The following is a 14685-nucleotide window of genomic DNA, read 5'->3' as shown; positions in this document are numbered from 1 at the left end:
GTACCTTCTCCAGTTCAACAATGTCCTTTTTAAGATGTGGTGACCAGAATTGTACGCAGTACTCCAAGTGTGGTCGCACCATAGTTTTGTATAAGGGCATTATAATGTTAGCCGTTTTATTTTCAATCCCCTTCCTAATGATCCCTAGCATGGAATTTGCCTTTTTCACAGCTGCCGTACATTGAATAGACACTTTCAACGAGCTGTCAACCACAACCCCAAGATCCCTTTCCTGGTCCGTTACCGACAGCTCAGATCCCATCAGCATATACTTGAAGTTGGGGTTTTTCGTTCCAATGTGCATCACTTTACACTTGCTAACATTGAACTGCATTTGCCATTTTGCTGCCCACTTCCCCAGTTTGGAGAGATCCTTTTGGAGCTGCTCACAATCCGTTGTGGATTTCACTACCTGGAAGAGTTTGGTATCATCTGCAAATTCGGCCACATCGCTGCTTACCCCTGCTTCTAGATCACTGATGAATAAATTAAAAAGCACCGGTCCCAGTACAGATCCCTGGGGGACCCCACTTCTTACTTCCCTCCATTGTGAAAACTCTCCATTTATACCTACCCTCTGTTTTCTGTCTTTCAACCAGTTAGCAATCCACACATGTACTTGTCCCTTTATTCCATGACAGCTAAGTTTCCTCAGGAGTCTTTGATGAGGAACTTTGTCAAAAGCTTTTTGGAAGTCCAGGTAGACTATGTCAACTGGATCACCTTGATCCACATACTTCCACCACAAGCCTTCGATGAGCTCTCCTCTGAAAGAAGGCCGTATCTGAGTGCACTACACCCCTGGATCTTCTAATCATTTGGGGAATTGGGGTGTGGGTTCATAACAAGGGTGTTTTTTTTTAACTTCATGGTACAGGATAAACTTAGAAGCATGACTAACTCAGAATGTTATAATCATAAAAATTTAAACATTGTTTTCCTCTTAAGCCTCCTGATCAATAAACGCTTGGAGCAGACCATCCTAATCATAACAGTTATATCAATTTTTTAAAGATATTTTTCAACAGAGATGAGCATGTTTTCTGTAGTCTCTACCGCCTTTTCCGTCACCATCTTCTCCCACTCCCACCCCTCTGCCCCTGCCTGCAATTTCTAGTTCCTTCTTGGAGCTGCAAAGGGCAAGGGTTATGTGGAATGTGGAGCAATAAGGCCTATGGGGAAAGTGATGCTGGCCAAGATTAGTTTTCATACCTGCTCTAATTGTCTTATAGCCATAAACAGCTGCTGTATGCTAGGCCTCACATAGTGTTATTGTGACATGTTTATTGTGCTGGAAGAAACATGACTTTTCTTAAGCGGAAGAGTCACACTTACTAGCTGTAACAAAACAGAAGAGCGGTTACAGCACTGCTTGCTCTTGCAGAAGGTCCGAATTTGGATTCAGTTGGAGGTTTGGTTCTCAATGCACATTTTAAAATACTAGTTATACAACCCAATCCCTTGCATGTTTACTTTCCCCCTTTGCCTTCTGTATGCCCTTGTTGCTGTTTTGGTCACAGAAACAAAGCAAATGAAAAGTGATAAAAAGTAGTGATCACCAAGTCTTTTACTATATACTTGTGGGAGCTTTCTCACATATGTATGTCTGTGTATGGGTCTTAGCCTGGATTAATTAACTAACATCAAGGTTAGTGTTTGTGGATTAAAGCCAGACTTTATATGAAAAAAGAGGAGTCGGCCATAGTATGCCCTTAGGGAGAAGCTGAACTGAACAGGCTAGAGAAAGAAGGCAGCATTGCTCATGTGCTGTTTTCAGATTAGGCAACACACATCAGTGGCTAAGCTAAACTACACCATCCATATCTGCAGGGATGTCACAATAAATCAAGTCTTCCAGAAAGATAATATCCCATTCTGCGAAAAGACCTGGCAGTGCTTGTAGGGACCTGGGGGCAACACTTCAGCAAGTTGGACATGTCCAGTCTAACAGCAGATGCAACTGGAGAAGATCTGTAAGGAATTTACCATCATAAACACTGAAAAGGTTTATACCAATATAGCAGGTTATCCTGTACAGTTTCTTCAGCACCAGAGATATCCCAGAGAGCCTTGGAAAAATCTGTTGAAGGAGATACCGGGAGTGGTGGTGAGGATTGATGATATTCTCAACACTGGCAAAAAATGATCAGAAATGGTTCTCAACATTTGAAAGGATACTTTAAAGACTGGTGGAAATTGAATTGCACTTAAAATAAAAGAAATGCTTTCTGATGAGTCCAGAAGTACAGTACTTGAGTACTTCTGACAAGGATAGAGTTCATCCTATGACAGAAAAAGACATGGCTATTGAAAAAGCACCTGCTCCATAAACATACTGGAACTCAGAGCATATTTATTTTTATTAATTTATTTATCTATCAAATTTGTACACTGCCCCAAACTTTCCTCTCTGGGTGGTTAACAATATACAAAAAACTTAAAACAATTTAACTATTTAAAAATGAACCAGAGATTAAAACCCAATTTTTTTTTAGGAAGCTGAGAAAGCTTGGGCAAAAGGTGGGTTTTAAGGTGTTTTTTGAAAATTGCCAGAGATGGGGAGGATCGTATCTCATCAGGGAGCGCATTCCACAATCTTGGGGCAGCAACCGAGAAGGCCCATCTCTGTGTAGCTACCAAACGAGTTGGTGATAACCAGAGATGGACCTCCTCAGATGACCTCAATGGGCGGTGGGGCTCATAGTGAAGAAGATGCTCCCTTAGATACCCAGGGCCTAAGCCGTTTAGGGCTTTATAAGTTATAACTAGCACTTTGTATTTTGTCTGGAAACCTATTGGTGGCCATTGTAGCTCCAACAGTAAAGGAGTAACATGGCCTCTCCGAGAGACCAACCTGGCTGCCGCATTCTGAACCAAATGAAGTTTCCGGACTATGTACAAAGGCAGCCCCACATAGAGCACATTACAGAAGTCAAGTCTGGAGATTACCAACAGATGTACCACTGTTTTGAGGTCAATGATCTCAAGAAACAGGCACAGCTGGCGTATCAGGCGGACCTGATAAAAAGCACCCCTGGCCACTGCCTCAACCTGAGAAACCAGGGAGAGGTGTGAATCCAGAAGTACTCCTAGACTGCGAACCTGTTCCTTTTGGTGAAGTGTGACCCCATCTAGAAAAGGTAGATCGACATAGTCTCTAGAGTTCTGACCCCACACAATAAGTACCTCCGTCTTATCTGGATTCAGCTTCAGTTTATTTTCCCTCATCCAGCCCATTACTGCTTCCAGGCAGGCATTTAGGGAGAATATACCAGCTCCTGAAGAGGGATACTGTGGCCGATAGTATCGAAAGCAGCCACCCTCTCAATTACCTTGCCCAGCCAATGGAGGTTGGAAATAGGCCTATCGTTGCTCAGCTCCAAGGGATCTAATGCAGGCTTCTTTATAAGAGGTCTAATGATTGCCTCCTTAAGACAAGGAGGCATCCTGCCCTCCCTCAGAGAAGCATTTATGATTTCTACCAGGCCGCCTACAACTGCCTCTCTGCTAGATAGAACAAGCCATGTTGGACAAGGGTCAAAAGAACAAGTGGTAGGCCTCACCACCCCAAGAAGCTTGTCCACATCCTCAGGAGTCACAAACTGAAACAGATCCAGTCGAATCACATAAGAGGGGTTGTTGGGCACCTCCAGCTAAGACATCAAATTAATTGTGGAGTCTCCAACTAGGTCAGCCCGAATCCAAGAGATTTTTCTGCAAAAAAACTCTTTAAATGCATCACAGCAGGTAACTGATGACTCCAAATTCTGGTTCAAGGGAGGGGGAGCAGATACTAGTCCCCTCACAACCCCCATAGGTTGGAACCAGAACCAGGTTGACCCCTTCATTCATGATCAAATCATGGATGAGTTCAGATTTATGTTGAACCGGCCTGGCATTACAGAGGAGCAGGAAAAGGCTATGTGGGTTGTTGGCAGTGCTCCCCAGGGTCAAAAAGCTGGCAGGACAGCCAGAAGGGGAGACAGCGATTAAATTTCTGACCACCCTTCCCCTGGAACAGCCTGCTGACCTGCCAATGTTACTTCTTCTATTCCCCACCACCACCGAGATAGCTGCCCCATAGTCAACAAAGGCACCCCCTGTCCCCTCCATCTCCAGACAAAACCAAACACATTACAGCAACTTCAACTCAAGTCTAAAACAGCTTAAAACTAATTAAACAGAAGCCCTTTAGCCCTGCCCTGAAGTAGCTGCCACTGGTGGGCCCACCACCACAAGGAGCCTTCCTATAAAGCCCAAAACTGAGCAGGTGACCAGAGGAACAGCTGAGTCACTCAGGAGCTGTTCCCAATCCTGTCCACACTTCCCACAGATGTTAACCTAAGGCTGCAGCCCCACAGGGGAAGCGCAGGCAGGCAACAGCAGAAGGAACCCCAGCACCCACCTGGTCTTTCACTCCAGGCAGCACTGGGTGGAGGGTGGATGAACTCTCCCTTTCCCTCTCTGCTAGGCTTCTAACACTCTGAAGCCACAAGCAGCCTTTCTATAAAGCCCAAAACTGAGCAGGTGACCTTGAGGAACAGCTGAGTCACTCAGGATCTGGTCCCAATCCTGCCTACACTTCCCACAGATGTTAACCTTTTCATACCTTAACATATCCAGGTATGTTAAATTATTATTGGTTTCTCCCAAGTCTTTTGGTTCTCTTAGAACTCTTATACCAGGGTTGCACAACTTCAGCCCTCCAGCTATTGTTGGACTACAACTCCTATCACCCCCAGCCATAATGGCCAATACACAGGGATTATGGGAGTTGTGGTCCAACATCTGCAGGAGGGCCAAAGTATGTAGCCCTGCCTTACACCAACTTTTGTGAAAGGAAACTATGTAGCACTGGAGGAAAGACACAAGAATAAACATTACATAATTCAAGTCCCCAGAGCTCCTGGTCCATTTTGACCACAGAAAAGAATTAATATTTTCCTCTGATGTTTCCTTAGATGGAATGTAGGCAATCTCATAAAATGGGGAATAAGGGGGGTAAAAGCCACTGAATAGACCTCAAGGAGAATACTAAAAAATGCTGAACAGGGTTATTCTCAATTGGAAAAGAAGCCCTAGCCATCATATTTGGCATTATAGTTCCCCCCAGTATCTTTATGGGGAATTCTTTACCATGGTAACTGACCACAAACCACTGGCTGGGTTCTTCAATGAAAATAAAGCTGTGCCACAACAGCATGCCTACAGCACTGGGCATTGACTTTAGCTGCAATGAGTACACTCTCTAAGGCACACATTGGATGCCCCAAGAAGACTGCCACCTCTGTCCGAGATCCTAGTGGGAGCTGTACTGTTAATGAAACTCTTGGATCAAATCTCTGGGGGTGGGGCTGAAACTCAGTGGTAGAGCATCTGCTTTCCATGCAGAAGGTCCCTGGTTCAATCCTTGGCATCTGCAGGCAGGGGTGGAAAAGACTCCTGCTGAAATCTTGGAGAGCCACTATCAATCAGTGAAGACAATACTGAACTTGATGGACCAGTGGTCTGACTCAGTATATATCAACCCAGGCTGCTGATCACAGCACCGGGCACCATAGTTATGGCACTTCCCTTTTCACAAACACTCTGCTGGAACTGTGAGTGGTTAGAGACAGCCCTGGGGCAGGACTTCCTGTCTGCTTTTGGCACTGTAACCATGAGCTGATTTGTTTTTTAAAAAAATCTGAATTGGGCTCTTGTTTCCAAGGATGATGGAAATAAAAGTTCCAGCTGAATTGAAAGACTGCATTGGAGTTGTACATGAAAAAGGTAGGAATATATTGTTAAAGAGTTTAAAGAGTTAAATATCAGAACCTTCTCTTATGGGCTAGAGTTAGTCTCTACTCAGACTTTTCTTTCTTCTTTCTTTCATTTTCTAAGCTAGTGTATGTTCTGCTCAGCAATAAACAAACATTTTTGTTTGGTTGCAAATAAAAATGAGCAAGCACTTAATTTTTCTGGAGTAGGGGCCTATACAAAACATTCCTCCTTTCTTTCTGCTCAGATCTCTTTTATTAGTACATTTTGTGTGTCTGACTCATCAGCTGGAAAGACTTGTTCTTGCTTTTGTATTGCCAAGTGTCCTGTTTAATTGGTTCAGACTTATGTCCAAGACTATAAACCACTCAGGTGGATAAGATCTCTTCATTTGTGTATATGTGTCCTATTCCTGCATTCTAACAGAGTTAAGTCTTTTTATATTTGCTCAAGGTTGCTTTTTACAATTTCCACAAAAGCTGCTGATTTTTTGAGTTAACTGTCAGATAATATGGATTGAAACTTGGCTTTACACAATGTCTCCTAGCCATGGATGTATGCGTTTGCCCCTTCCATCACTGGGAATCCCAGCTTCAGATCCTAGTTTATTTTAAAACTAGGTTTACTTGATTCAGGTGTAAAACAAGGTTGCACCTAGCTTGTTCTATGTCAGAATAAGAAATAGAATATTTCCTCCCCTTGTGCATGAAGGGATGGGGGAATGCACAGCTAAGAGAAGGGGACATCATGTGAAGCCAGGACTGAACCCTATCTCTGTGTTAACATGTGAACTGAGCTTGTGTCAGCAGTTGATACTGAATGATAAGCTTTTTTCTCACCTTGATTTGAAGTAAACAGTTACAGACTGCTGTTAGGGTGTGCACGAATCATATTTTTTTATTTGATTTTAGCTCAGATTGAATAACTTGAATTGATTCATCAAAAACAGCTGGCTTGGCCGGCTGTCTCGATGAATCAACTCAAATCACTTGAATGGTTTAGAGTGATTCAACGGCCATTTTGAGCCTTGAAATGCAGCTTTTTCCCCAGGGAGAGCTAGTCTACCAATTGGGATTGGTGGGAGTGGAGACCAGCCCTCTACTCCGGACTGTGTCTGCCAGCCTCAGAGGGCTGGTCACCTGGGTAGACCAGCCCTCCAAGGTGGGCTGATGTGCTAAGTCCAGAGCAGAGGGTTGGTCTACTCGCCAATCCCAATTGGTAGACCAGAAAGCTATTTTGAGGCCCATTTCCCAGCAAAATGGGTCTCAAAGCAGCATTCAAATTACCCAAATCGATTTGGGACAAATTGGGGGCATTCTTCTCAACCCCAAATCAGGCCCAGTATTTTGAGGATGATTCGATTTGGGGCCAAATTTGTGAATTAACTCTGAATCATCCTGAATCAATTTGATGTCAAATTGAATTGCACACCCCTAATTACTGTGCTTGGGAAGAAAATGAGATGCTAGAAAAATGTATACATAGGAGCCTCTAAGGCCGCATTTGATTCATGAAAGTGGAATACCAAATCACAAGAGTGTGTTGTGGTGTTATTAATTTTCTGTAGGCCTTAAATCTCCATAGCAAAGAGAAAATGCACTAAAAGGACATTTATAGGGCATACATTTGTAGGTACTAGTGAACTACTAGGCTAATTCCCAATAATTAAAGCCTGGATTCTGCATCTGTCTAAAGCATTCCTAACTCTCTGGCATGTTTACTCTTATCTTGATACGCTTATCTTGTGAAATTGCAGCCTCTCAGCTTGAACATCTTCTGAATTCACAATTGTGGACTCTGTGAAATGTGCCTGCTTCACTAATGCATCAGGACAGTAGTCGTGGAAGGCAGATGATAAATATTGAGTTTTATAGTTATAGTCGTGCTGTCAAGAGTTACATTTTAGATCATGCTTTATTCCCTTTGCTGTGTCTTTTGTTATGAAGACACTGCTGTCTTTGAGAATCTCATCAATCACAAAGAAACTGAGTGTCCTGCATGTATATTGATAAAGATTTTTGGAAGACAGGTCCACAATACATACTGGCAGTTCATCTGTTTTTATTTTGAGAAGCTTCCATTTTAAGAGACCACAGTCTAGGGAAAATAGCCTGGTGCTTTTTTTAAAGGGGCGGGGGGGGGGCAGGGAAGCAACGTAGGCATTCACTAGGGTGACCATGCATAACAGGAGACAGGGCTCCTGTACCTTTAATAGTTCTTCAGCAGAGGGAGTTTGGGCAGATGCAATTTGTCACACAGGAATGAAAAAGCTGTACTTGTTGAAATTCCATCTTCTACACAGCTATTAAAGTTACAGCCGCTCTGGCCACCTCTGTTATTCTGTGTGGAGATTTGCTCCCATAAGGGAAAGGACCATGTATAGCCATAGAAGTGATGGTTTGGACTGGTAATATCAGGGTAAAGCTACCCAGATTATAAGTATGCAACACCTTTGGCTTCAAGCACACATTTTCTGAGACTTTAAAAAGCAAATGATGACATGCTGAAAGAGGACCCCTCAGAAAGGGGCCATGCAGAATCAGAATCAGAATCAGAAACTTGCAGTGTTATGGAAACAGCTTAGAATACATAAAAGTACCATTTTCATAATATGCACCTGGAGAAACAATAGCCCAGAAAGACACCTGGGTTTTGCAGTGCACAAGGCATTTCTGGAAGGGAGCAGCAAGTAGATGCCAGCTACAGCGAGTCACATATATACTTTTGGAGCTGACAGCGTGTGGTAGCTAAATGGCATTAGGTGAGGGTAAGCCCCATAGGAATAAGGATAAGAATAATATCCAGCCACTGCTGCTGAAAGGATTTATAGCCCCCGGAACATATGTATGTATATGAGGTAGGCTTCTGATCTCGAGTATGTGGAAGAATAGACACTAGATCACAGGGGCAGGAAACAGTGTCTTATGGGCGTTTGTCAATTCAGTCCTGTATAATTAATAGATACTTAATTAATTAATTAATGAGCCCCTGGTGGCGCAGTGGTAAAACTGCTGCCCTGTAACCAGAAGGTTACAAGTTCGATCCTGACCAGGGGCTCAAGGTTGACTCAGCCTTCCATCCTTCCGAGGTTGGTAAAATGAGTACCCAGAATGTTGGGGGCAATATGCTAAATCATTGTAAGCTGCTTAGAGAGCTCCGGCTATAGAGCAGTATATAAATGTAAGTGCTATTGCTATTGCTATACTTGCCGTATTGCCTTATCTGGCTATAAGGACAAATAAAGCAGCCAGAAACAGAAGCTTAAATAAAAAGGATTGGAAGAAGCTAAGAGATACTAATCTATCCTCTAATGTGTTTTTTCAAAACAGGCAAGGAATGGGGGAAATGTATTACAAATTTGTACCAGGCCCAGAGAAATGATGTGTGAGCACTAATCCAATGACCCAGCGAAGGTAGAAGGGAACTCAACCCCTTAATGCTAGGAAGGATTCCACCCAGAACTTGGTGAGTGTGTTGTGCTCCTAGGCTAAATCCCTTCCCCCCCACCCCAGTGATAGCCCTGTCTTTGGGGTACAAAGGCAGTGTAACCATGTGCCACATCTGGTTTCCTTGGGGTATAATTTCAATTATTTTGGCTTGGTATATGCACAATCCTGATGATAATTCCAGTGCCTAGTTATTGTTGTGATTTGAAAATTCTTCTCAGTAGTTAACCTCAGGCTTCCTTTCATCAGTCTGCATTCCACGTCCTGTCCTCAATAGCCAGAAGACACATTTTATCATCCCAGCACAGAGCAGCTTTTTGTATGTTTGAAAGCTTTTATCATGTCCCCCTTGTACTTTTCTTTTCACACAACTAGTAAGATTGAATACTCCATTTGAGAAAGTGGCAAGTTCATTCAAACATAATAAAAATTATACATTTATGGCTTCAGATTTTGCACATAGTACAGTTCTCTGGATGCTGGTAATTGAAAATAATCTTTGCTCTGTATAGCAGTGAAGGGATAATGGCTACTGATGTTATCAGCCCAAGCAGGAATAAGGCAGCACAAGTATGTTGGACGACCAGATAATGGGATTGCTGTGCCGAATCCTAATAAAGTGAATAACCTGTAGCAATTGAGGCAAATGAAAGGCCTTATCAGGGGAAAAGGTCCCTTTATAAGAACTAAATCTGGAGCAAATGTGGAAAAATCTGCCTATAGTACTAAAACTGCATGATAAAACTAATGTAAGATATGGAAAGACTTGAATCTTGTATGTTGATCAGTCCTTTGACATTTTCCTTTTATTTCTAATAAAAGCCTTTGACTGTATTCCCATGGTAATTTGAATTTCTACTGTCCCATGTGTTCCACAGCATAACACAGGTGGTTCTGATACAGCCCGTGCTGCTGTGGGCTTCTTGTGGTCTTGTGCAAGAGTGCAGATACTTCAAGTAGTGTGCTACTTTGGGAATGATGCTACTTACATCAGTTGTTAGTAGTGTTCCCAAAGTTTTTGTGTTCTTGCACGAGACTGCTGGTGGTAGCTTAGGAGCCCGCAACAGCATGAGCAGCTCAAAACTTCCTGCATTATGTGCTGTGGAACACGTTGGCCAATGTGCTTATGTTTTGTTCATTTCTTATAACGATTCCTGATGTAAACACATCCTAAATGCACAATTTTCTTGTCCCTCCCCAAGCTTGCATGAGACAGGTGTGAGGAAGTATGGAGGGCTTTGAATCTGATGAAGTTTGCTCTTATCCAGTTATTTAGGTTTGTGTCAGCAGACGAAATTACTCCATCCTAGAGCTGTCAATGTTGCTTCTCTGACTAGAGTAAAAGGGAATAATCTTTTGGCAATCTTTAAAGCTCATCTTCCATTTTAATCAATGGATAACTATAATGTTGTGACTATTGAAATAAGTGAATGCATGCTGGTGAGTGAGTGGTGTTTTGTTAAGTTAGCTGACGAAGTACAGCTGACAGCCTTATCCTGATTCTTTGTTGGCTGCTATATGCAGGCAGTGGTTTACCATGCTTCAGTAGCCATTGATTGATTAAGTGTCGTCAAGTTGGTGTCCACTCTTAGCGACCACATAGATAGATTCTCTCCAGGATAATCTGCCTTTAACTTGGCCTTTAAGGTCTCGCAGTGGTACATTCATTGCTGTCATAATTGAGTCCATCCACCTTGCTGCTGGTCGTCCTCTTCTTCTCTTTTCTTCAATTTCCCCCAGCATTATAGACTTCTCAAGGGAGCTGGGTCTTTGCATAATGTGTCAGAAGTATTATAGTTTGAGCCTGGTCATTTATCCCTCGAGTGAAAATTCTGGATTGATTTGGTCTATGATCCATTTGTTTGTTTTCTTGGCTGTCCATACTATCCTCAAAAGTCTTCTCCAGCACCAAAGTTCAAAAGTGTAAATGCTTTTTCTATCTTGCTTCTTCAAAGTCCAGCTTTTGCATCCATAGAGGGTCATGGGGAAAACCATTGTCCGAACTATTCTAATCTTTGTAGGTGTAGACATATCACAGCATCTTAATATCCTTTCCAAGGCCTTCATTGCAGCCCTTCTATGTGCTAGCCTGAGGCGTATTTCTTGACTGCTAGATCCTTTACTGTTGATGGTCGATCCTAAAAGGCAGAAGCAATCCACCACTTAAATGTCTTCACTGTCAATTCTGAGGCTGGTTGATGTACCTGTTGTCATTAGTTTAGTCTACTTTACATTTAATTTTAGCCCAATTTTTTCACTGTGCTCCTTGACTTTCATTACTAGAGCTTGCAGATCATCCGCATTCTCAGCTATCAGAGTGGTGTCATCAGCATAGCGCAGGTTATTGATGTTTCTTCCTCCAACTTTAAAACCACGCTTATCTTCTTCCAATACATCTTCTCTCAGTATATGTTCAGCATATCAATTGAATAAAGAAGAAAGTATATAGCCTTGTCTTACTCCTCATCATGTTCCATCTGGACTGTGGCTTCCTGTCCTGTGTATAGGTTTCTCATAATCAAATGAGATGTTCTTGGATGCCCATTTCCCTAAGAATATTCCACAGCTTGATATGGTCGACACAATCGAAGGCTTTTCTGTAGTCAATAAAGCACTAGTTGACTTCTTTCTGGCATTCTTTGGCTTTCTCAATTATCCACCGTGCATCAGCAATGTTGGGTAGTGAAATCCAAAACGGATTGTGAGGAGCTCCAAAAGGATCTCTCCAGACTGGGGGAGTGGGCGACAAAGTGGCAAATGCAGTTCAATGTTAGCAAGTGTAAGGTGATGCACACTGGGACGAAAAACCTCAACTTCAAGTATATGCTGATGGGATCTGAGCTGTCGGTGACTGACCAGGAGAGAGATCTTGGGGTCGTGGTGGACAGATAGTTGAAAGTGTCGACTCAATGTGCAGGAGCTGTAAAAAAAGGCCAATTCCATGCTAGGGGTCATTAGGAAGAGGATTGAAAATAAAACTGCTAATATTATAATGCCCTTATACAAAACTATGGTGCGACCACACTTGGAATACCACATATAATTCTGGTCACCACATCTTAAAAAGGACATTGTAGAACTGGAAAAGGTACAGAAGAGGGCAACCAAGATGCTCAGGGGCCTAGATCACCTTTCTTATGAGGCAAGACTACAACACCTGGGGCTTTTTAGTTTAGAAAAAAGATGACAGTGGGGAGACATGATAGAGGTCTATAAAATCATGCATGGTGTGGAGAAAGTGGAGAGAGAGAGAAATTCTTTTCCCTCTCACACAACACCAGAACCAGGGGTCACTCCATGAAATTGATTGCCAGAAGGTCTAGGACCAACAACGGAAGTACTTTTTCACACAACGCGTGATCCACTTGTGGAACTCTCTGCCACAGGATGTGGTGACAGCCAACAGCCTGAATGGCTTTAAGAGGGGTTTGGATGATTTCATGGAGGAGAGGTCTATCAATGGCTACCAGTCGGAGGGCTGTGGGCCACCTCCAGCCTCCAAGGCAGGATGCCTCTGAGTACCAGTTGCGGGGGAGTAACAGCAGGAGAGAGGGCATGCCCTCAACTCCTGTCTGTGGCTTCCAGCGGCATCTGGTGGGCCACTGTGTGAAACAGGATGCTGGACTAGATGGGCCTTGGTCCTGATCCAGCAGGGCTGTTCTTATGTTCTTATGTCTCTTGTTCCTTGGCCTTTTCTGAAACCAGCTTGAGCTTTTGGCATTTCCCTTTCCACACAGGGCTCTAATCTGCATAGCATGCGATAATGGGCAAGGGAAGCACAATCATATGACTTTGTCAGTTCTCTCTATGGCTTCTAATTGAGACCAGTGCTGTGCAGGATTGCACCATCCTCCTTAGCTCAGATGGACCCAGATGTCCCATAGGTTGTGTCACTATCTAGCATTCTGTACCTTTCCCCTCTATGTCCCATCTACTCTTCTCTGGCAGTAGTGTGAGACTCCTGGGGTAGCAGCATGGATGGCTTCTGCTGAAGTAGTGCTGAGATTGGAGCTGCATTGCTGTCCTGATGTTAGGACAACCGTTGTCGCCTAAAGTGAGCCTCAAGAACTTTAAGGCTGGTTGTACACAGGCTTTCTAATTGCAGGGCATCGGATCACAGTGCTGGATTTCAGGTTTGATGCTATCGTTCAGGGCAACTCAGCTTTGGCCCTCCTGCAGATATCGGCCTGCAACTCCCATCATCCCTGACCATTGGCCACTGTGACTGGGGATGCTGGGAGCAGTAGTCCAAAAACAGCTGAGTTTTTCAACCTGTGTAAAGATTCAGCTTCAAGGGATCTAAGCCAAATCATGTATACATCACCCTGGGCCTGCACACAGGCAACTGCACCTACCCACTGCTTACCTCCACACAGAGCAGTCCTGTGCCAGGGAGGGCCCTTAAAGGGAAGCAGAGTCGTGGTAATCTCCAGTAACATCTTGGAAGGTGCACAGTAAGCTATGCAAGGACTACATTTCCCAGCACTTCCTGTGCACCTTCCTGTGAACCTTCAAAGTCTTCACTGGGGCCTTCCCTTTAAGGGCCCTCTGCAGTACTGTGCACAGGACCACCCTGTGTGGAGGTGTGGTGGTCGTAGCCGCCTCCATGAGTGGCCAGGAGTGATGATATGCACATGATTAGGCTAGGACCCTTTGCAGCCGAATCTTTGCACAAGCCTACCTTTGATAGCTGTTATGTTGCATTATTCCTGATGTCATCACTCTCTAAATGTGGATAGGGACCAGGCTGAATGTTTTCTTCACAGTGGTGCATGCTCTTTGGGACATCTTGCCTCAAGATGCCCATCTGGCTAGCTACCTGCCTCACCAAGAGACTTTTGCTTTCAGGAAAGCTGTTACTGTTTTAGTGGTACTGATAGCTTTTTGCATCTTTATGTAGTTTTATCTAGACTTGTTGAGACATTACAGATATGACAAATATTTATATCGTGCTTTTCAACAAAAGTTCCCAAAGCGGTTTACATAGATATAAACAAACAAACAAACAAATAGGCTCCCTGTTCCCAAAGGTTTCATAAGACAAATACCAGATACAGCCACTGGAGGGATGCTGTCCTGGGGATGGATAGGGACATTTGCTCTCTCCCTGCTAAATAAAGGGAATCACCACTTGAAAAAGGTATCTCTCTTGTTCAGGAAGAAATGTTCAGTTAGACATTTTAGTTTAATTTTAGTTGATGTGTTTTATGGATGTTGTAAGTCATTTCAAGGGCTATTAATGATCAGGAGCAAAGATATGATGATATAAATAATAAATGAATACAGAGTTACCACTTGGAAACATGTCATTTACCACAATGGTAAAGGCGCTTCTGTTGGGAGGTGTAGTGGTAACACCAACTCACCTTCTGGTTTAGTAGATAAAGGTTCTCTGTGAAGGAACCATAAAGGTATACAAACTTTTATTTTAGAAAATTATGCGGACATAGTTGACATTGTTATCAGTGTTGTAGTGCTG

The 14685-nt window shown here is 43.3% G+C and overlaps 1 protein-coding gene and 1 long non-coding RNA gene across 3 annotated transcripts in view; one reads left to right on the top strand and one right to left on the bottom strand.

Annotated features, from left to right (window-relative positions):
• The window catches only part of GALNT16 (polypeptide N-acetylgalactosaminyltransferase 16), a 245242-nt gene that overhangs the window by 106104 nt on the left and 124453 nt on the right, over positions 1-14685 (top strand). The window lies entirely within an intron of this gene.
• LOC128335055 (uncharacterized) lies at positions 1281-4469 on the bottom strand. The gene is made up of 3 exons (XR_008311495.1): positions 4406-4469; positions 2179-2283; positions 1281-1960 (listed from the first exon to the last, which is right to left on the bottom strand). It is a non-coding gene; the product is annotated as an uncharacterized LOC128335055 (long non-coding RNA).

Source organism: Hemicordylus capensis, chromosome 1 (genome assembly GCF_027244095.1).
Source record: "Hemicordylus capensis ecotype Gifberg chromosome 1, rHemCap1.1.pri, whole genome shotgun sequence".
In the NCBI taxonomy this organism is placed as follows: domain Eukaryota; kingdom Metazoa; phylum Chordata; class Lepidosauria; order Squamata; family Cordylidae; genus Hemicordylus; species Hemicordylus capensis.
This window is presented reverse-complemented; position numbering and strand designations above follow the sequence as displayed.